Source organism: Mastigoproctus giganteus, chromosome 4 (genome assembly GCF_048544385.1).
Source record: "Mastigoproctus giganteus isolate SK-2022 chromosome 4, ASM4854438v1, whole genome shotgun sequence".
Lineage (NCBI taxonomy): Eukaryota > Metazoa > Arthropoda > Arachnida > Uropygi > Thelyphonidae > Mastigoproctus > Mastigoproctus giganteus.
This window is the reverse complement of record NC_143578.1, coordinates 72,299,111-72,323,406: the sequence shown is the minus strand read 5'-3', so window position 1 is coordinate 72,323,406 and position 24,296 is coordinate 72,299,111. Positions and strand designations below refer to the sequence as shown.

At 37.8% G+C, this 24,296-nt stretch overlaps 1 protein-coding gene across 1 annotated transcript in view; it reads left to right on the top strand.

The window, feature by feature from the left end:
* The window catches only part of LOC150086829 (uncharacterized), a 641,413-nt gene that overhangs the window by 492,449 nt on the left and 124,668 nt on the right, over nucleotides 1–24,296 (top strand). The gene's annotated exons all lie outside the window — the stretch shown is intronic.

Here is a 24,296-nt window from a genome sequence, read left to right as displayed (position 1 = left end):
TGATTAGGGTTACTTAGAGTAAAAATAGGCAAATGTATACTTGCATGTGCACTAATGCCAAGAGTATAGTAAACAAGAGTATCGTAAAAAGGTTATGATGAACGTCGTGGCGAGATCCAATATTCCTTACATTTCGAGTGTCAGCTCTAAAATGGTGTTCGCAGGCCGGCCGCTAGTTAGTACACCTAACCGAACCTATTGGTAACTCTCTAGGAGGCTTCCGGATCAGCTAGTGTATAATCTTGCTACCTCTACTCTGCCAGATAGTGACTGGAGGGAGTCCAAGTAGTGTGTATACATGGGGGGGGGGGAAGCATTGTTGAGGTCACGTTATGTCAAGGATCTGGGTATATTTTTACCGTGTGTACGCCACATCCAAAAATTTCATTACTTCATACAGTATGAACCCCCCCCCCCATTTTTTCTTACTATTGAATACAGTAATTCCCCGAAGTTACGCGATAGGTGGGTCCGACGAAAATCGCGTAAGTCGAATTCGCGTAAGTCGGGGTACAACTTTGCATATAAATACATATAAATTTTGCTTAATTGGGACCAAGGACTAACAAAAACACTAGTTTAGAAGAAAAATATTAATAAAATTGCAGTTCTTTATACATATTAATACAAAATATGTATTAAAAAAACAAATGACTTACGTTAAAAAGTTATTTCGATGTCGATGGCTTCATAAAATCTAACAAATTCGTCTGACGACACAGCGCGTTCCTTTTTTTCACGCAGAATTTCTTCGTAGCAAGCTAATAATTTTTTTATTCCTTGCTTTGTAGCTATAACGCGTTCTTCGTTGGAGTCTATGTTTTCTAAAATTTTTAAGCCCTTTACAATTGAGATCTTTTCAATTTTCAACCTGTCAAGTTTGCAATTGTCATGTGCTTTTCGCCGTTGCTTCATTTAGGCCTGTAGCACGTGCAATATCACATGGTCTTTCATTTCGCTCAAAGCGTTTCACAATTTCATATTTTTTCTCTATCGACAGAGGCGGACTGGCCATAAGCCTTACCGGGGAAACCCCGGTGGGCCAGTGTGATTTTGGCCATAAACCATAGTGCGAGGCCACTATAAATTTTCCCGGGTAAGAATTTTTGATCCAGTCCGCCTCTGTTTATCGATAATTGCTTTTCTTTTTCTCTCTGAATCTGCAGTGTCTTCACCAGGACGCTTCCTTTTCACACCTTTTAATTAAGTATTTTACTCATTTTTAGGGAATAAAGCACAATTACAAAACGAGGAGCACGCTTGATACGCATAAACAAAGCTGCGCGCATGTAGCAACTGAATAAACAACACCATAAAGGCAGAGATACACTATTAACACCTCACATTTCTAGGGGTTACTACCATAAAACAATAAAAATCCAGTTGCGTTTCTGCTAGTGAAATCTGTTATAAACTGGTAGTAAACTCGATCTAATTGCATTTGCGATTATACCGATAGCTGGAAATGTGTGGGTTTTTACGTTATTATGGTGAAATGTGTTTCCCCTTCACTGATATAAAAAACATAAAAGCAGCAAAGTTTAATTTTGTTCATCTTTCGCTCTCAATCTCCGCCGTCGCACCGGATATCGATAACATATGAAAAACGACCTTGAAAATAGTGGGCGGCAGCGTTGCCAAACGAAAAAATCAAGAACCGCGTAACTCCGAGTTCGCGTAAGTCGGGGTATTACTGTACACTATGAATTGTCAAACTAATATAATAAGCTTATCTGTGAAAAGATCTGAACCTCCCAAGCACTTCCTAATTCATTTCACAAATATACGTGGTCTCAATTCTAATCTCAACGATGTCCATTTCCACTTGCAGTCTGCCGAACCCCATGTACTTTTTCTGACAGAATCTCAGTTATTGGTTGATTCAACTTCTGCTCATCTCAGATGCCCAAATTATTCGCTGTATGATTCCTTTCGCCTCAAAGCTGGTACTTGTGCATATGTCCGTTCTGATATTCCCTGTCAGAGACTTGGCAATTTGGAATCTCCTCTCTTTGATCTTCTCTGGCTTAAAATCTCTCTACCTCATTGTGTCAAATTCATCTGTTGTCTCTACCGTTCTCCCAACTTTACTAATCACTTGGAGCTCTTTGACTTCCTCTCTTTGCAACTTGACTTTCTCCAGTCCAACTTTCCTAACAGTGAGGTAATTTTCCTTGGTGATTTTAATGTTCATAACTCCAGCTGGCTTCTGTTTTCTAGTCACACCGATCCAGCGGGTCGAGATGCTGAGGCTTTTGCAATTATTAATGACCTAGCACAAATTGTTCATTTACCTACGAGAATACTGGACAATCCTAATCATACAGCCAATACGCTTGAACTTTTTCTCACAAACAACCCTTCTAAGTACACGGTTGAAGTGAGAGTTCCTTTAGGCACTTCAGATCACAACTTGGTGCTTGTCTCTTCCCCAATGGAACCTTTATCTCATGGCTTTTCCCAACCTCGTGTTGTTTGGCATTACAAGAATGCAAAATGGGATGACCTGCGAGACTTCTTTTCTTCTTTTCCTTGGTCGGATTACTGTTTCAAAACTTCTGATGTCAACATTTGCTCAGATCGTGTCAGGGAAACTATTCTTGCAGGAATGGAATCCTTTATCCCACACTCCACTTTAAAATCTCGTCCTTTATCTAAACCTTGGTTTTCCAATAAATGTGCTAAGGCTGTTCAAGAGAAGAATGTTGCGTATTGTAATTGGCTTGTTTCTAATTCTTCAGTTTCATTTTCTGCCTACATCAAAGCTTGCAACAATTGTAAAGCAGTTATTAATCAGTCCAAACTAGAGTTCGAACAGGCTAAGAGTAGAAAACTTGCTTCTTGCCCTAATGGTAGCCAAGCATTCTGGTCTCTTGACGAAGCTATTGGCCGCAACTTTTGCCCATCTCTGCTCCCACCTCTGTCCAAACCAGATGGTTCTGTTGTCACTTCAGCCAAGGATAAAGCTGACCTGCTAGCATCCCATTTTTCTTCCAGCTCAAGTATTAATGATCTTGGTAAAACACCTCCCACCATTCCCAACACGCTCCATTCAATGCCTTCCGTGGTCTTCTGTCAAAAGGATATCGGAAGGATTTTGATAAAGCTTGATGCTAAGAAAGCTCCAGCGCCTGATGGTATTTCTCCACTTGTTCTCAATACCTGTGCTCTTGAACTTACTCCTATTCTTTGCCGCCTTTTTTCACTTTCTTATTCCAAAGGTGTTTTTCCTTCTGCTTGGAAATTTGCTCATATCCAGCCAGGTGCTAAAAAGGGTGACAAATCCCTCCCATCCAATTATCGTCCCATTGCAATTACTTCTACTCTTTCTAAAGTAAGGGAGAAATCAATTAACCGCCAACAGTTAAACTACCTAGAAACCTTCCGTCTGATCAACGATCGCCAGTATGGATTCCGTTAGTGTCGATCCACTGGTGATATTCTGGCTTATATTACCCATATATGGACTCATTCAATGGAAAAGTTCAGTGAAACACAAGTGGTTGTCCTTGACATCTCAAAGGCTTTCGATCGTGTTTGGCATAAAAGTCTTCTAAACAAACTTCCATCTTATGGTTTGCCAACTGTTTTTAGTAATTGGTTATCCAGTTTTCTCTCTGATCACTCACTGAGGGTGATGGTAGATGGCTCTCTGTCTTCTAACTTCTCCACTAATGCTGGTGTCCCCCAAGGTTCAGTTCTTTCCCCCACTCTTTTCCTCTTGTATATCAATGATCTTCTTCCATTGACTGGAAATCCTATCCATAGTTTTGCCGATGATAGCACATTGCATTCCACTTTCCATTTTGAGAAACCTTGTCCTGCTCAATCAGCTTCAACTTCTCAAAAATCTGCTACCATTCCTTAAATGCTGATCTTCAGGTAATTCTCCAGTGGGGCAAAGACAACTTAGTTGATTTCAACCCTTCTAAAACTCAGTCTTGTCTTATATCTCGCAAAAAGGATTCTTCTGCTCGTATGCTTATCTTTAGTGACACTCCGATTTCTAGGCAAAATGATATATCTCTTTTGGGGATTACCTTGACTTCTAATCTCTCTTGTCACAAGCACATTACAAATATTGCTTCCTCTGCATCAAAAAAACTTGATTTTCTCTTTCGCTCTCACCTTACTTTTCTTCCAAACATCTGTTCATTCTGTATAAATCGCAAATCCGCCCTGCCATGGAATATTGTTCCCACATCTGGGGTGGTGCCCCCAAAACTTCTCTCAGGCTTCTTGATTCCATTCAGAAGAGGCCAGTTAGGTTAATTAATGATTCATCTCTAACAGAGTCTCTCCACTCTCTTTCTCATAGATGTACTGTTTCTGCTGCATGCGTCTTCTACAGATACTTCCATGGTCACTGTTCTTCTGAATTGGCTTCTATAATTCCCGCTCTCTCTTTCAAAACAGTCCGAACACGTGCCGCCACCAGCCAACATCCATTTACTGTCCAACTTTAAACCCACAGAACCAACTTTTCATCTTCCTCATTTATTCATTCAACTGCCGTTTTCTGGAACAACCTTCGTTCATACGTATTTCCTGAAAATTACAATCTACAGAAGTTCAAGTCCAATGTCAACAAATATCTTCTCTCATCTTCTCAACCTCCAACCCAAGCATGGTACTAAGTACTATAGGTTCTAATACCTCTTGAGTTTGGGGTTCACATAAAAAAAAAAAAAAACAAATTGAAATAATGAAATGCAGACATTGTAGGGACATTGGAAACATATAGTGCCCCTGAGACAAAAGGATTGGTCTCATAATTTTAATATGACCGAGAGACAGACTGGGTTGCAGAGAGATAATGCTCTTGGTTAAGAAATCCAGAAACTAAGGGAGTGCAGGTACCTAGTTAATGTGGGTGGCTAGTGCAATATTGAATCATTTTTGTTCTATATAAGTACCGAGAAAACAAAATTGAGAGGAGGAGTTTGTTATAGGCCTAATGACTGTGAGGAGTATACTATACAAATAGTTGGCCCAGCAAATCAGAATATCTTATAATGGGAGATTTTAACTTTCCGGGTATAAATGGAACTTGTAGGTTAGCATTAGCATTAGTAGAGGCATATGATGCAAGAAAGCAAGCTTATGCAGCATCAGCCAAAAAAAAAAAAAAAAAAAACCGTCCCATTTCACCCCTCTATTTTCGAGATGCCTGTCCCACTCATCCTTAAATTTATTTAGGCTATCAACTTCCACAACATGAGATGGATGTCTGTTCCACCAATCAACTATCCGCTGGCTAAGCGCAAATTTCCGCACATCTATTCTACAACTGCCTTTCCTCAATTTGAAACTGTGCCCCCTAAGGTTCTTAATCTGAGCAAGAGGAAATATCCCATCAGCAAACCATTCAAGGCCTTATACACCTCGATCAGATCACCTTGCAGGTGCCTAGTCTCCAGTTGTTGCAACTTGCAGAACTTAAGCCTTACTTTGTAAGCACACCCCTTGGTTCCCTTCACCGATCTTGTTGCCCTTCTTTGTACTTGTTCTAGCAACTCTACATCCTTCCTAAAATGAAGCCTCCAGACCTGTACACAGTACTCTAGGTGTGGCCTGACCATTGCATTGCATATCGGGATAATCAGCTCCCTGTCCCTGCTAGCAAAATTCCTATATATCATTGACAAGACTCCATGACCTGCCCTGACAGCCCATATGCACTGCCTCAGTGAACTTCATATTTGACTGCACAATTACCCTCAGGTCTTTTTTACTTACCACACAGTTGGTACATTTGTCTTCGGTTATTGCTACCCATATGCAGTACTTTGCATTTGTCAATATTAAACCTCAGTTGCCACTTCTCGGCCCATTTGCCTAACTTATCTAGATCCAGCTGGAGTGGCATACTGTTTTACTGTCGTTAACAACCCTGCCAACCTTTTTATCATCTGCAAACATGGACATTTAACCTGATATACTTTCATCAATATCATTGATAAATATACAAAACAACAATGGGCCCAACACCGAACCCTGGGAAACTCCACTAATGTTTGTCCATGAAGAGTAGTGTCCATTGATTACCACTCTCTCTCTCTCTCTCTCTCTCTCTCTCTCTCTCTCTCTCTCTCTCTCTCTCTCGGTCATCTCCCACTCAACCATCCCTTTATCTATTGTAGCAACTTATCGCTAATGCCATACCTCTCTAATCTGTACAGCAGTCTTCCATGTGCAACAGTATTAAAAGCTTTCCTGAAATCCAAGTATATGATATCAAAATTATTTTTTCCATCCAGTTCCTTTGTGACTACATCATAGTATCCAATCAGATTGGTCACACAAGACCTCCCTCTAACATACCCGTGCTGTGTCTTAATTATTACTGCAGTCTTGTCTAGATGATCCTGCAATGCTTCTTTGACCAGTGATTCCATTATTCTCCCTGGTATATAAGTTAAACTAACAGGTCTATAGTTACGTGTGTCGCCTTTTGAACCCCTTTTTGAATTGGTGATACATTTGCACACTTTCAGTCCATGGGGACTTCCCCTGAGTCCAAGGAAGATCTCAGAATTATGGCTAAGGGTTTGCTTACTTTCTTTGCTGCCTCCTTTAATATAACTGCATAGACCCCCGTCCACCCCAGGTGCCTTTGTTATGTTATCTTCAACAATTTCTCTTGCAATTTGCTCTGAGTTATTACAAAATCACTTAGCTCCCTGTTAGAGTTTTATAAAGTTCTGGCACTCCCCTCATTGAATAACTCCTCATGTGTGAATGTAGATGCAAAATACTCATTCAGTTTATCAGCTACCTGAGCATGATCATCAATAGTCAACCCATCTATGTTAAGTGGTCCAATCTGATTCATTCCTTTCCTTCTAGAGTTTATATAAGTAAAGAACTTTTTTGCTGTTTTCTTTGCATCCTTTGCCAAAGATTTCTCGTAATCTGCCTTCGCCTGCCTAACCTCTTTTGTGACATGATTAAAGACTAGTTTATATCTGCCATAGGCTTCTGTGTCACCTGATACTTTATATTCATCCCATACATTTTTCTTCTCTGCCACAAGCCTCATTAATTCATCCGACATCCATTTAGGCCTAAACCTTGAACAGTATTTCTTAGTTGGAATGAAAAGCCTAGTAGCCTCCAAAATTAAGTCCCTAAAGGCTTCCCATTTAGAATTCAACATTGGTAACATCATCATTTGATTCCACTGTACAGAATTTAAAAACCGTCTGAGACCCCTTTACTCACCTTTACCAAAGCAAAAGCCCTTCCCTTTAGCCTTGATGGTAACATCAGTACATTGTGATCACTGTCACCCAGTTGTTCCTTTATCTGCAAATTCTTAATGCATGAATAATCACTGCTGATAATCAGATCAAGAGTATTACTCCCTCTGGTTGCCTTTCAAACATGTTGCTGTAGAAAACAGTTCATCCAATAAATCCAAATAATGTCTTGCTTATGTTGGAGTGACCAACTCACAAGTTCCAGTCAATATCCGGGAAATTAAAATCCCCCATTATAAGACACTCTAATTTACTTACCCATTCTATTTCTCTGCACAATTGCACTTTATACTCATCAGATTCATTAGACCTATAACACACACGTACTCTCATTTTTCCTTTCCAAGTGCTTATGTCACACCAAACAGACTCAACATTGCATTGTCCACCAACATCAATTGGATGCACTTAGATTTTGTTTTTCTTAACTAACAGTATAACCCCTCCTTCCTTCCTGTCTTGTCTGTCCTTTTTTACACATTGTACTCCCCAAATTCCAATTCTGCACTGCTAAAATCTGTGTGATATCCCAACTCTGATATCCCAACACGTCTCTGATATCCCAACAGTATCTGCCATTGATGTCTTGACTAGCACTTCAAGCTCATCAATTTTATTAACTATACTCCTAGCATCGGTGTACATGCAAGTATACATGCACCTGTTCCTACTCTTAGTTACTCTAGCACAGCCCATGTATTTACTTGTTCCACTATGACTCCCAGCAGTCCTGGAAATCTCCATTACCTTGCTTTCCAGGCTGCTGCTGATTCTAATAGAAGCAGTGCAAGAATCACTTTTGCCTCTGCCTGCAGCCACTGTTAACCTGTTAGTATGTTTTCCCCCCAAGCTAGCAGTTTTTCAACCCACCTAACACTGCCTCGATAGCATCAGCATATATTCATGCACCCATTCTATTAAATGTACCCCATTCCTTAAAAGCAGTTTCAACTGTCAACAAGCACAGACCAGGCTGATAAAAATTGTACCCTTTGAGCCTTGCACAATATCTCCAGGGCCAAATTGATCGACAAGGCTCTCATCATATACTCCCTCGTGTTTGGGCAGAATTGCAGACACTTTCACATTCAACCCTAACTTGCCACTTTTTTTTTTTTTTTTTTTATGTCATTAGTTCCAATGTGTACAACAATATCACCTTTTGCATCCTTAAAAGATGATATTTGTTCTACAACTTCATCAACTTTTGCCTCTGGCAGACATACCCTGATCCTACTCCACCTATCCTTCTTGCATAGTATATTCTCCCTCTCCCTGACAATAGAGGCACCAACAATAAATAATTCCTTTGGGACCAGCACATTCTACCTTGGAGTTTGCCTGCGTATTGCCCGATGCACAGGCATGAGCTTTGCCATTGAGCTGGGCAGCTGAGAGCTTGTGGGCCCTCATATTAATTTCTTCGAGGGCATTGATCCTATGCCTCAAGCTCTTGTAGACGGCCATCAGAATGCTGAGTTGGTGAAAATTTCTTTGGCACCCTAGACACCTCACACACACACACACACACACACACACACACGCGCGCGCGCGCGCGCACACACACACAAAGGCATCCTCCTTGGCTAGACATGTCCTGTTTTAGAAAGGTCGGCAAACATTTCACATTTTGCACAGTTTTTGAGACTGTGATGCATTGGAGAATCGCCTCCTTTGTTTGTTCCCCCGAGTTACAGCATTCTCGCTAGTCTGTGATCTTTGATTCGCAGCTCTAGTCTGGGTCATGATTTCCGTTTAAATACAATTTAATTAACAATGAAATTTAATAAGATTAATAATATTTTTGATTAATTGATAATACTATAATAAGCTAACAGATTCCTAATACAATGCTTCGTATTACGCTATCTAATTTTACTTTATACCTTACGCCAGCGATTCCCAACTGGTGGTTTGCGAACCCCTGGGAGTTTACGAAAGTGTTCCAGGGAGTTCGGACTAAAAATTCTGTAATGGCATCTGCTTAGATTTACATAGGTATATTATTGTAAACGACTAAATATAACTAATAATAAACAATAAAGTAAAATAAAATTAAATAAAAACTAAAGAATTGCCAAGGAAAGAAACCACATCTCACACAATTCCTTATAATTACTTTATTATCTTACAGTATATCATGTTAAATAAATATCTAAAATTGTTTCTTGACTAAATGTCTAAGAGTATGAAAAAGGTTGTTTATGCATGGGTACTGCACTTCCATCATTTATACTACCCAGATAGTATGCATGCTTCATTTGATTACATCTCATATTGTGAATACCTTCACAACGAGTTGCCAAGGTATTGCACTGCTTTGAATAAGTAACGCTTCACCAGGGGAGAAGACTAATGTCACTTATTCTCTGCGGATACCACCACCCAGATGGCACCATTTCAAAGCTTGTTGCCATACTCATCGGTGGGTGGGCAGGTACCCTGTTGCTGCAATAGTGACAACCCAATTACGAAGTATATAACTCCACAATATGAGAAATGCTTGATGGTTTGCATTGTTTAATCTGAATATATTTCTTCACTAAATTTCTAAAAGTATGAATAAGGTTGTTTATGCACGGGTAATACCTAGGTGGTAGAAATGATGAAAGTGCATTATCCATGCATAAACAACATTTTTCATACTCTTACATATTTAGTCAAAAAATAGTTTTAGATATGAAGTATACAGTTATGAAGTATACACACCACAAGCATCTCTCATATTGTGGAGTTATACTTCATAACTGGGTTGTCACTACAGGAGGGCCTCGATTAACACGATTAATTCGTCCTGCGAGCGCATCACGCAAAACGGAAACGCATTAATCGAATATAATAACCAATAGGAAAAATTATAATTGGTCCTTGACCTTCTGGAATGTCCATAAAGAATTTTAAAAATACCTTTTAAATAACTTTTTAACTGTATACAATGTAAAAGATAATGAAAATAATTACGGAATTAAATGTTTATTGCATAAAACAGCAGTTCCCAAACTGCGTGCCACGGAATATTTAAAATTTTCGAGGGAAACACAGCGATACTCAACATCTGTCGGACACCGCGCGAACTACTAGCTCGAGGTAGTTCACAGTTTCAACATTTCTTATTAAGTTGTTTGGACCTAACTACTAAGCGGAACTGTTAGGTATTTCTTTTGGTCTGAGTACGCCTTGAAAAAATTACTGAGACACTAAGAGTGCCATGAACTGAGAAAGTTTGGGAACCTCTGACATAAAATACACAATGAAGAAATGACTGTTGCGGAAATATTTGAACAGTGTTGACTTTCTCTTTTCATCAGTCAATTTCCGATAGCCGACAACAATCTTCTCTGGGCCCTGGCGAAATAAATATCGCAGAGAACATCAAACCTTTTGTTTGAGGTTCTATGCGATACGAAAGATTTCATCTAATTTTTTTACCGTTATCTCCTTCGTGGTAACATTTTCATCTGGCTCATTTAAAAATTTGAATTTTTATGCAAGTGTGCATTGACTTTATTAGCAGGAGACAAACAAGTAACACGTCTTCTTCCGATGGAACACACCGAGGTGGGCAACAGGCAAACGTTTGTTTATTGACTGTACTACTCACGGTAAGCTTAGCGCACGATTCAAATCTTTTTCAACTATCACATTAAGAAAAAAAAAAAAAAAAGATCACGTTAACTGGAAATTTGCATCATGTAAAGTGAAAAGTGGTATAATTTTTCAAATAGCGTTAACTGAAATTCGCGTTAATCGAACTCGCGTTATGCGAGGCCTTCCTGTATTGCAACACCAGGGTGCCTGCCCACGCACCGAAGAGGAGCCAATCAGATCCGAAATGATGCCGTCTTGGGGGGGGGAGGTCTTGATGAGGCCCTCATTACCACGAATAGGTAACAACAATCTTCCCTAATGGGGAAGGGTTGCCTATTTGGGGGATTCATGAATGTTTAAGTTCAGTGAGTGTGAGGAGTAACTGTTCCTTTCCTCTTCTATTATCACTTTCCTACACCTTTTTTGCTTTCCCAAAAATAGGGACAGTATGTGGATAACAGCGTATCTTATCGCATACCATTCTCTTCAAACGGTGCCATCTGTGTGGTGGTATCCACTGAGAATAAATAACATTAGTCTTCTCCATAGCTGAAGCGTTACTTATTCGAGGAAGTGCAATATCTCGGCAACTCACTGTTAAGGTATTCACAATGAGATATAATCGAAAGATGTATGCATACTACCTGGGTACTAAAAATGATGGAAGTGCATTACCCATGCATAAACAACCCTTTTTTTTTTTAAATAAATTTGTTTTCCATACTAATTTTTTTTTCATTCTCAAGGGTCATTGTTATGTATGGGTCCTTTTTTTTAGAACCTATAATACTTAGCACCGTGCATAGGTTGAAAAGATGAAAGAAGATACTTGTTGACATTAGACTTAAAGTTCTGTAGATTGTAATTTTCAAGAAATACAGTCCATTCCGGTTATTTGGGACACATCGGGACTAGTGCATTTTGGCTCGATTAAGCGGCTGCCCCAATTATCCGAAGTTTCATGTAAATAGTTAAAAATACAATGTACCCCCCCCCCTTTACGATTGATTCACTCTACAATCAAATCACGTTACGACGAACTCACCATAGTAAAGTACTGTCCACTATACGATGTGCAGTAAGTGCCGGTCTTTGTGATAACGTTTGTGAACTGAATTTTGATTCTATTAAACAGCGATTCTAATTAGCAAAAATAGGAGGAATATTATCCACAGGCTATAAAAGCAAAGATATATTAAGCACAAATTTACCCTTTATTACCTTACCAATTAAAAAATTAAATGATACGTGAAAATCGGAAGAATATTTGTGATAATCGTAATAATTAATACGTACTGTAATATGTACATACTAACTAAACTAGTTGACATTTCTGTTCACTGACATTTGTGGGTGGGGGTTTTAAAATTTAAAACAGTAAAAAGATAAGCAATCAATAACAAACATGGTACACACAAATTGCAAGTAATACAATACGCGCAAGTGAGAACTGAGTAACGAGTTACAAAGCTTTAAAAATAGGAATGAAGAGAAGATCTGAAAATTAATCTTTTTGTACGATTGAAGATTTCATGGAAGTGTAAACATATTTCATCATAATAACCCACAGAATTCCAGCTGTCGGTATTATTGCAAATTCAGTAAGATCGAGTTTACTGTCCATTTATGATAGATTTCACTAACAGAAAAGCCCAATAAACAGGTGACTGCTAATTGTTTTTATTGTTTTATGGTTGTGACCTCCAGAATTTCAACCGAACCACGTGGTACCGTCGGAGACAATCGTAGGGTAATCTCCAGTGCTGCGGTCTCCTGCCCCGATTAAACGGCATGCTGTCCCAATTAAGCGAAGTAAACCCTGGCTGTTTTCTCGATTGGGTTCTGTTTTTTTAAGATTTGCCCCAATTAACCGGTGGCCCAAATAACTGGAATCCACTGTACTTATGAAGGATGTTTGTTCCAAAAAACAGAAATTGAATGAATAAATGAGGAAGAAGAAATGTTGGTTCTGTGGGATTGAACCAGTAAAAGGATGTTTGTTGGATGCAGCACGTGTTTGGACTGCTTTGGATGAGAGAGTGAGAATTACAGCATCCAATTCAGAAGAACAGTGCCCATGCAAGAATCTATAGAAAAGGCATGCAATAGAAACTGAACATCTATGAGACAGAGAGTGAAAAGACTCTGTCTAATAGACATCGCTGTTACAGATGAGCCATTAATTAACCTAACTGTCCTCTTTTGAATGGAATCTAGAAGCCTGAGAAAGATTTTGGGGACACTGCCCCAGATGTGTGAACATTATTCCATGATAGGGCGGATTTGCGATTTCTACAGAGTCAACAACTGTTTGGAAGAAAAGTAACGCCAAGAGCAAAAGAGAAAACTCAGATTTTTGAATGCAGAGGAAGCAATATTTGTAATATGTTTTATGACAAGAGAGATTAGAAGTCAGGGTAATCCCCAAGATCTTGCCTAGAAATCGGAGCATAATCGAAGATAAGAATAAGAGCAGAGGAATCCTTTTTGTGAGATATAAGATAAGGACTGAGTTTTGAAAGGATTGAAATTAAGTTTTCTTTGCCCCACTGTCAAATTACCTTGAAATCAGCATTTAAGGATTGGCAGTGGATACTCGAAAAGTTGAAGCTAAACAGCTTCAACTTTTTGAGTTTGAGCAGGGCAAGGTTTCTCAAAATGTAAAATGGAATGCAACATGCTATTGTCGGCAAAACTATGGATAGGATTTCCAGTCAGTGGAATAAGGTCATTAATATACAAGAGGAAAAGAGTGGGAGAAAGAACCGAACCTTGGGGACCATCAGCATTAGTGGAGAAGTTAGAAGATGGAAAACCATCTACCATCACCACAGTGAGCGGTCAGAGAGAAACCTGGATACCCAATTACAAAAAACAGTTAGCAAACCATAAGATGGAAGCTTGTTTAGTAGACCTTTATGTCAAACACGATTTAAAGCCATTGTGATGTCAAGAGCAACTGCTTGTGTTTCCCCGAACTTTTCCATTGAATTTGTCCATAGATGGGTAACATAGGACAGAATATCACCAGTGGATCTACACTGACGGAATCCATACTGGCAATCGTTGATCAGATGAAAGGTTTCCAGATAGTTTAAGAGTTGGCAGTTAATTGATTTTTCCATTACTTTGGAAAGAGTAGAAGTAATTGCAATGGGATGATAATTGGATGGGAGGGATTTGTCACTCTTTTTAGGAACTGGTTGGATATGAGCAAACTTCCAAGCAGAAGGAAAAATACCTTTGGAAGAAAGTGAAAGAAGACAACACAAAACAGGAGTAAGTTCAGGGGCAGGCACAGGTTTTGAGAACAAGTAGAGAAATACCATCAGGACCTGGAGCTTTCTTAGCATCAGATTTATCAAAATCCTTCTGACATCCTGTTGACGGAAAACCACAGGAGACCTTAAATGGAGTGTACTGGGAAAGGTTTGAAATGATTTACCAAGGTCATCAATACATGAGTTGGAAGAAAAATAGGGTGCTAGCAGGTCAGCTTTATCTTTGGCTGATGTGGCAACAGAACCATCTGGTTTTCTAGGTAGTTTAAGAATTGGCAGTTAATTGGTTTCTCCATTACTTTAGAAAGAGTAGAAGTAATTGCAATAGGACGATAATTGGATGGGAGGGATTTGTCACCCTTTTTAGGAACTGGCTGGATATGAGCAAATTTCCAAGTAGAAGGAAAAACACCTTTGGAATAAGAAAGTGAAAAAAGGCAGCAAAGAACAGGAGTAAGCTCAGGAGCACAGGTTTTGAGAACAAGTGGAGAAATACCATCAGGACCTGGAGCTTTCTTTGCATCAAAATTCGTCAAAATCTTTCTGACATCCTTTTGATGGAAGACCACAGGAGGCATTGAATGGAGCATGTTGGGAATGGTGGGAGGTGTTTTACCAATATCATTAATACATGAGTTGGAAGAAAAATGGGATGCTAGCAGGTCAGCTTTATCCTTGGCTGAAATGACAACAGAACCATCTGATTTTGACAGAGGTGGGAGCATAGATGGGTAAAAATTGCAGCCAATAGCTTTGACAAGAGACCAGAATGCTTGCTACCATTTGGACAAGAAGCAAGTTTTCTACTCTTAGCCTGTTCGAAATCTAGTTTGTACTGATTAATAAATGCTTTACAAAGTATAAATAATACTTAATAATAATTTTGATTATTACGCAATGTCGCTTATAAATATGTAGTACTGGAAATATTTTATAATAAAAATTCAGAAATATTATGATTTCATAGAATATAGGCTTAATGGTTCGCATTAAAAATATTGTGTTGAAAGGGGTTCGCAATAAAAAAGATTACGCTGAAAGGGATTCGTAAGTCAAAAAATGTTGGGAACCACTGCCTTACGCTATCAGTTCGAGATATATATATGTATATATATGTTACCCTTTTTTTTTTATCGACTACAATATGGCGGCTAGTTCAACAATATTGGGGCCAACACCAGGAGTCGTAACTTCCAGAAATCACTGGTTAAATTCAAAATAAGAAGCTAACGAACGCTACAAAACCTATTCATTATCTCTGTGCCAACTGGGCTAGCCGGGTAGGTAAAGTGCCTGCCTGGCAACCCAAAGGTCGCGGGTTCGATTCCCGCCTCGGGCTGGATATCATGGTGCCGAACCAACCGGTTGGTTGGATATCCCGGCCACGATACACGAAGGAAGCAAGAAAAAACTGGTTCCTTCGTGTATTGATCACATCATACGAAATAAATAAAATAAATTATCTCTGTAAAACACAATGTACTATGTTAATTAATGAAGAATACGCCAAAATCTACCGACTGTTCTCTTCCACGAGAATGGAAAAGGTTGATCAGTTGTACAGTAGCAGAACTTTTTTTGTATTTATTGGATAACTGTTTTCTAGTGGCAAGTCGGAGAAAGCAATATACTTGACCGAATTATTAGTGCTAACTCTTCATGCATTAAGAAAGAAATTACAGATAAAGGAACAGTAGGCAGTAGTAATCATAATATCATATGAGATTTACTTGAAGATGTAACTACTATCAAGGATAAAAAAAGGGGGATTTTGCTTTTGTAAAGGTGACTACAATGGCCATAGACAGTTTTTAAATTATTTTCAATGGGATTAAGTGGTGATGCTACCAACTGCCAATTCTAAATGGGAAGTAACAGATGGTCATAGAAGCTACAAAGCGTTTTATTCCCAAGAGATATTGTTCAAGATTTAGGCCTAAATGGATGTCGGATGAAATGATGACACCACTGGCAGAGAAGACGTATGGGATAATTATAAATTACCTGCATTCTTCTTTTGCCACTTTTCTTTGCACTTCACACATGAATACAAAGAAAAGTAGCAAATAATTATTAATCAGTTTGTCAACAATCTGAACATGCTTATGTTCAAATTGCTGACAAACTGAATAATATTTTGCATCTACAATCATGTTTGAAGAAGTTTTTGGGGATAGGGAGAGTAGTAGAATACCAAGTTATAAGAAGGAGCTAAATGATTTTGTCAATACTGAGAAGAAGGCACAAGGGAAATTGTTGAATCTGAAAGTAAATAAGGTGCCTTGGCTAATGGAATCTTTCCAATTATATTAAAAGAAATAGCAAGAGAGGTAAGCAAACCTATGGCCATAATTATGTATGCATCACTGGCTTCAGGGGAAGTCTATATAGATTGGGGATGTATCAATGTATGTCTCTCCTATTCACTGGGTGGGGGGGATTCAGAGAGAGAGAAATTAGACTTGCTAGCTTAACCTGTTCCAGAGAAAATAATGGAGTGAGTGGTTAAACAAGTACTGCATTCCCTGTAAGATGATTATTGAAGGAATCATCTTGACAGGAATGCAGTTATACAGAAATCACAATATGGATTTATAATGGACATCTTATGTGATCAGTCTCATTAGCTGCTATGGCACAGTAACAAAGGAATTGGATACAAAAAATAATTTTGACATCATATACCTAGATTTCAGTAGAGCTTTTAACTCTGTTCCACATGAAAGATTGTGTACAAATTGTGGTATTGGGGCAAGTTATTGCTGTGGATAAAGGGGCAATTGAATGACAAGAGTACAGAGGGTGTATTTAAATGGACAGTGTTCTTCTTCTTGGACTAATGTTATTAGTGAAGTCCCCCAGGGTTCTTTACTAGAACTTCTTACTATTTTCAGTATTTATTACTGATATTGATGGAGGGAATATCAAGCTTATTGTCTAAGTTGACAGATGATACCAATTTTTCAGTGTGGTTAATACAGGAATCTAGGCTTACTACTGCAACACAGCCTAGAAAGGATGAGCTGAGAAGTTGGGTGGTAAGTAACACTAAATTTTTAATCACAATTTTTTTTTCTGATACAGTATGTAAGCTTGCTCCTAAAGCACCAGAAAACATTTGCTGCTCTTACTGCTAATTGGACTAATGTTGCTAGCAGGGATGGTGAGGTGAGGTGATTACGTTGTTGTATAATACTGTGGTTAGGCTGCAGGTTGAGTATAGCATAACAGGTCTGGAAGCATTATTTTAAGATGGATTGACTCTGTTTAAAAGGGTACAGAAAACAGCAACAAAATTAGCAAGGACATGAAAGGGTTCTCATACTGTGAATGACTTCAATTCTGCAAATTGCAGCACTTGGAAACTATGCACCTGTGAGAAGACTTCATTGAATTGTTTAAGGCTTTAAATGTATTGAGTAAACTAAGTTCTGATGGCATCCTTACTCTTTATTAGACAATACACATAAGGGAACATAAATTGAAAAAGGTTTGCTGCAGGATAGATGTGCAAAAATTTGCTTTCAGCCAGAGAGTGATTGTTGAAACAAACTTCCTTCCACCTAGCTTTGTGAAAGTGGTTAGATGGGTAAGGGTAGAGTTTTTTGTTTTTTTTTATGTTATATAAGCTTGCTTCCTTGCATTATTTTAACTGCTTAAAGGCATTGCAATCTGCAGTGAGTAATTCTCTAGTCTGTCATTTGTGGTGGGGGTGCCTCCATAGCCAGGTGGGCAGGAGCAGCAGTGTGTAGCACACACCTCTTGATTAGACTGGGGTTTGAGCCCATGACCACCAAATACGGACGATACGGAAAGGTCAGGGAATGACCACCGCATATCCCCGGAGCAATATAGCCTTAGTTGCTAATGCTCTTAAAAAAAAACCAAATAACAAAAAAAGTCATTTGTGGTTTTGTGAGGCAGGGGAGAGAGTTGAAGCCATTTCATGTTATTGTATGTATAGCACATCTAAACCTTCATAATTTCACACACCACCATGTTTCCTAACTCTCTCTCCCCTTTCTTCTCACAGTTGAAAAACTCATCTTTGAAAAAAAAAAAAAAAAAAAACTCTCAAAAAACATCATAATTCACATTTTCTTGGTGGTAGTTTGAATCTCAGTGATATTCATTTCCATTTTGCTCTACAAATTCCCATAAGTGGTTTAGTCATTTGGAGTAGTGGGAATAGAATTAGTAATTTAATTTAGTGCAGCCTGAAGTTTTCAATTACACTGAAGTTTTGAATTTTCATATTAGACCAAAAAAAAAAACCAGCTAAACATTAAAAACAAAAATTTAATATTATCATGTAAATAATAAGGATGAAGTATATCAACAATATCTTATTTCTGAATGTATAGTTTTTCTGTGATGCTCTATTTTTCTAAATAAATATACTTTCAAAATTATAACCTCCTTACATATATTTTTACTTTTGTAGTTCATCTATTATTTATTTATTAGTAATGTGATTTTTATGTCAGTGTTTAAATTAAATGAAGTTAAAATTACTAATTCTGTATGTAAAAGTTCTAATAAAATTTATTTGAACAAATAATAATTCTTTTAAAATTTTCTGTAATATTAAATAATGTGATACAGTGAGGTGATTCATACACCTGCCTCCCCCTTCCCCAAGAAGCTCATTGTAATTGGAATTTACTGAATTTGAACAAACAATTTACAAGAAAGAAATTTAAACTGATTTCTATAAAAAAAAATTGTTTTACAAACACTAACAAGTGGTATAGAATACATGTACTTTCTTCACCCATAAAATCAGATCAGATTCAAATTTAGTACCATTAAACTTTTAAGGTTTTTGCCAGTCATTGGCTATCAACTAAACTAATGCAGGTTAAAGTATAATACCTTTTTAATTTGAAAATTCAAATTTAGTATAATAGAAAGTGTGTGAGTTCAGATTGCACTAAGTTGAATTTAATTATAGGTTGACCATCATTAATCTGGCAGTGTTGGGACCTGAGGTGTGCTGGATTAGTGAGTTTGCTGGACCACTAGTGGTTATTTTAGCACATACATTTTACCCAACAGCTAACCACCTCCTTCTGCCTTTAACATGTTGACTGCCAAGCTAGTTTAAGAAAAAAATTCCCCAGGGGCCAAAAAATATTTAGGAAATAATTTGATTTGTAATACTAAAATAAATATTGTAATGTCAGTGTTGTCGTTTTTTTTATGTTGCATATATGTGGCCAACATGGCCACATATGTTGGTTACTTTATTTCTTGAGTAGCCATGTCGGCCACATATGTGTGACGCTATTACGGCATACATATGAAGGTCATTTGGGATTAGTTTATTGCACGCTCGGCGAGTGCTTCAATAAAACTACAATAAAATAAACTCTCAAACATCGCAATAAATTTGTCAGTATTGTTAGAGATTTTGTGAAAACAAGTTCATTAGTGTGCTGTATTATCCATCATATTGTGTTCAGTTATTCCACAAGTTTGTATTATTATTATTATTATTAGCTATATGGTGCAAGGAAGCCTGAGAGAGAGAGAGAGAGAGAGAGAGAGAGAGAGAGAGAGAGAGAGAGAGAGAGAGAGAGAGAGAGAGAGAAGTAGAAAGGAATCACCAAGAAAGAGAAGAATGATGATATCCAGCTCAGGACCCTGGGTTTGCCAAGCCCATACTCACCAGATGTGAGCCCCTGGAGTTGTATAAGTGTGTTATAAAAAAAAAAACTAAAAAGGTATGGCTAAAAGAAAATTACTAAGATAAGAGGAACTGAGAGAAATTGCTGGAATTTACAAAAAATCAGAGTTAAACTTCTCACAGACACACTGCTGTTGAGTTTTTTCAGAAGTTGAACTTTATCTGTTATGAACAATGTACGGTGTTTGCGCTTTACACCACAAGAGTAATACTAGTAGTAGTATAGTAGTGGCATGTGATGCAAGAAAGCAAGTGTATGAGCTTATGCAGCATCAGCCAAAAAAAAATTTTTTTTTTTTTTTTTTTACAAGAGGCACTTCCTTTATGCATTGGAACCATGACTGGGGCAAAATGTGAGCAAGTTATAATAATAAATTCAGAAAAACAAGTGGGAATGGCTTGCCAGTGTTTGAGTTCGCGCCAACAGCTGAGGCTGCAACCAATGCCACCAAAACAGTAGCAGCAGGTCAGTGCACCAACCCTGGAAATTTGAAATTACATTTGCAGAAATAATGGCCGGATTAGTGATGGTCAACCTGTACTAATTCCGACAATTTTTCTACTAATCAAGTGAGCTGCTGCTTGTAGGAAATGTTTTTATGATGATAGACTTGAAATCACAAAAGCCCATAGCATCTTTTGTTACGGGCCCATGTTTGATTTTCTTCAGTTTAAGCATTCTTTTGCTGCATCTTTTAAACTTCCATTTTTTTTAAAAGTTAATGCTACCATCGCTGTATTTGCAATATGGACTAAGTGCCATTCACAATTTACATATTTCTGCTTTTATTTTATTTTATTTTGGATGATTACAGAAATCCTCCTTAATTGCAGATTTGAGATAATGTACTTTTATATTTTTATACCAAAATTTTTTTTATCATTTATACAGTTCAGTTTATTCTCCTTAACACAACAACACAACAATTATTGCTCCCACCTTCTGCAGATCACATGGGCAAGTCTAGGCAATAATGTATATTAAGTGCCAAAGCAATAGCTGTTTCTGTACATAGCTATGAGTAAACTAGATTTGCAACTTACTCCATCAGTGTCATATTGTGGAGGCATTCCACGGATTGTGGATATATCTTGACACTGGGTTTCCCAGATATTCACCACAAGCTCCACTGGAAAAAATATATTGCTTTTTATTTAAAGCTTACACCACTACCCAGATCATTGACATTGACCATTTCTGATAGCTTGGTTCCCCATGGATCCATGTGAAGCCAATGGTTATTTCTGCAGTAAAACTATGGAACACTTATGGAAGATCATAAATGCAATGCAGTCATGTAGCTTAACACATGTCATAGTATTGTTCTACACCAGTGAAAAGCTCAACACATCTCTTGATATCTAAGCTCAGTTATTGCAATATAGAAAGTGTTGCAACACCTAGCTTACAGTCCTGACCTTTTGCCCCGTGACTACTACATCTTCAGTTCCCTGAAAAGGTCATTTAAAGGTTGTCCCTACATTGTAATGATGTGGTAAAGGAAAAGACTGTCACACATCATCCATTGGCAGCTAAGAGAGTTCAGTATTGAGTTTCTCACCTAGTGTCATGATGGGATTGATATCTGCGTCATGCAGTGTTGCCTCTGAACTGTTTATTCTGAAATTCTGTTTCATTTGAATAACTTTTAATATAGATTAGCACCAGTTTTCTATAAAAATTATATGGTCAGCTTACGGAAGATGACCATGACATACTTCAATCTCATGTTCCTGCTGACCCCATATAATCTGACCATTCATTCGGATAAAAGAATTATCTGAGTGAATCAGTTTTATTATATCCATATCGTGTAAGTGAACTCATAAAAAAATTGAGGCTTACCTTGTTTTGTCTTGCAACCTAGGTAAAACAGGTAAACTTCAATATTTTCAGCTTGACTTAGAGTGAAAACAGGTTGATTATTAAAATTATCAAACTTAATTGGATGAGTTTTTCATGTTAAATTTTGTGAATTTGACTTAATGTCAGTTATATATTATAATTAGTACTGTATTGAGTATATTGTGTATTTTTATAATTTTAGGAATGTTAGGAATAGTATTTGGGTATAGTTGCACTTAATGAATTACTTTTGGTTTCAAAAGTAGTTAATTCACTGGCTAAGTACTTACTTTGTTAGAAGTAGTTTGACAGAACTGATGATTCTTTTCTGTGTCCCTGCTGTAAGAAGTGTATCAAATATTATATTTGTGTACCATGGATGAAACTGACTCACTGAAGAAATAAGTAATGCAATAGAGAAAATATAAAAGTGGGAACTTGTCAGAGTTTCAAGTAGCTATTGATTGGCCAGGTGATGCACCCTAAATTTTAGCCTTAGCACAGAATATTTAAGTACATATTTCTGTGGTTCACAAAGATTCAGTTTTATTGGACTTTTTTTCTGCTCAGTATTGAGTTCATGTCATAAAATACGAATAATATATGCACAAAAGGTATTGTTAAGTGGTTATGAACCTTTAAAAATATCAATTTCCATATATATATGGATGCAAATAAAAACAGTAAAGGCTTCTTTACTTATGTAAACTCTAGAAGGAAGGGGATGAATTAGATTGGTCCACATGATATTGATGGCGTGACTGTTGATGATCCTGCTCAGATTGCTGACAAACTGAATGAGTATTTTTCAATCTGAATTCATACATGAGGAATTCTGTAGGGAAGTGGAGGCCAGAAGCTTATCAAACTCTAGCAGGGATTTAAATGATTTTGAACTGAAAGCAAAGTGGAGGAGAAATTGCTGAAGTTAAAAATAAAAGGAAGGCACCTGGGGTGGATGGGATCTATCCAGTTATATTAAAGGAGGCAGCAAAGGAAGTAAGCAGGCCATTAGCCATGATTATGAGGGCATCCATGGACTCAGGGGAGGTTCCCATGAACTGGATATGTGCAAATGTATCCCCAATTCACAAAGGGGGAACGAAAGGTGACACAAGTAATTACAGACCTGTTAGTTTAACTTCTGTTCTGAGGAAAATAATGGAGTCACTGATTAAAGAAGCACTGCAGGATCATCTAGACAAGACTGCAGTTATAGATCAGACATCATGGGTTTATTCAGGGGAAGTCTTGTCTGACCAATTTGATTGGATACGATGATGTGGTCACAAAGGAACTGGATGCAAAAAATAATTTCGATATCATATACTTGGATTTTAGGAAATCTTTTGAAACTGTTGCACATGGAAGACTACTGTACAAATTGGAGCAGTATGGCATTAAGGGAAAATTGCTGCTATGGATAAAGGGGGAGAAGACAGAGAGTGGAAATCAATGGACATTGCTCTTCATGGACTAATGTTATTAGTGGAGTTCCCCAGGGATCCGTGTTGGGCCCATTGTTGTTTTCTGTATTTATCAGTGATATTGATGAAGGTATATCAGGCTTAATGTCCAAATTTGCTGATGATATGAAGGTTGATAGGGTTGTTAATGACAGTAAGGATGGTACACTACTGCAACAGGATCTAGAAAGGTTGAGCAGATGGGCTGAGAAGTCATAACTGAAGTTTAACATTGACAAATGCAAAGTACTACAAAGTACTACATATGGGTAGCAGTAATCCCAGATTAACATACCAACTGTGTAGTACTACACTCAGGGTAATGGAGAATGAAAAAACATGGGGATATTTGTGCAGTCAGATATGAAGTTTTCTAAGCAGTGCAGACAGTCTGCAAGAGCAGCTCATAGGGGTCTTGTCAATCATATATAGGAATTTTGCTAGCAGAGAGAAGGAGATGATTATCCCATTGTATAAGGCAATGGTTAGGCCGCACCTTGAGTCTGCATACAGGTCTGGAGGCCTCATTTTAGGAAGGGTGTTGAGCTACTAGAACAAGTACAAAGAAGGGCAACGAAATTAGTGAGTGGAACAAAGGGTTGCTGCTGTGTTACCAAGATAGGATTAAGTTCTGCAAATGCAGCATCTGGAGATTTAGGCACATGTGAGGTGATCTGATTGAGGTGTATAAGGCCTTGAATGAGTTGAGCAGGCACAATGCTGATGGGATTCTTCCTCTTGTTCAGATTCCGCACCTGAGGGAGCATAAATTCAAATTGAGGAAAGACAGTTGTAGAATAGGTGTACAGAAATTTGCCTTTAGCCAGCAGGTGGTTGATTGCTGGAACAAGCTTCCATCTGTCGTGGAAGATTACAGCTTAAATAAATTCAAATCTGAACTGGACAAACTTTTGGAGTGAATGGATGAATAAAACGGGAAGGCTTTTTTGTGACTGGATGGATGAAATGGGAAAGTTTTTTTTTTTTTTTTTTTTTTTTTTTTGGCTGTGCTATATAAGCTTGTTTTCTTGCATCATATGTCTCTAATAATGCTAATGCTGCTAGTGCTTTATTTGTTAGTGTTATTATTTAAGAGAAGCTTGCATTTCTCTGTTTCAGTTTAATGTAAAAGTCAAGGGCTTGTATCTGTTATGTTTCATTTAG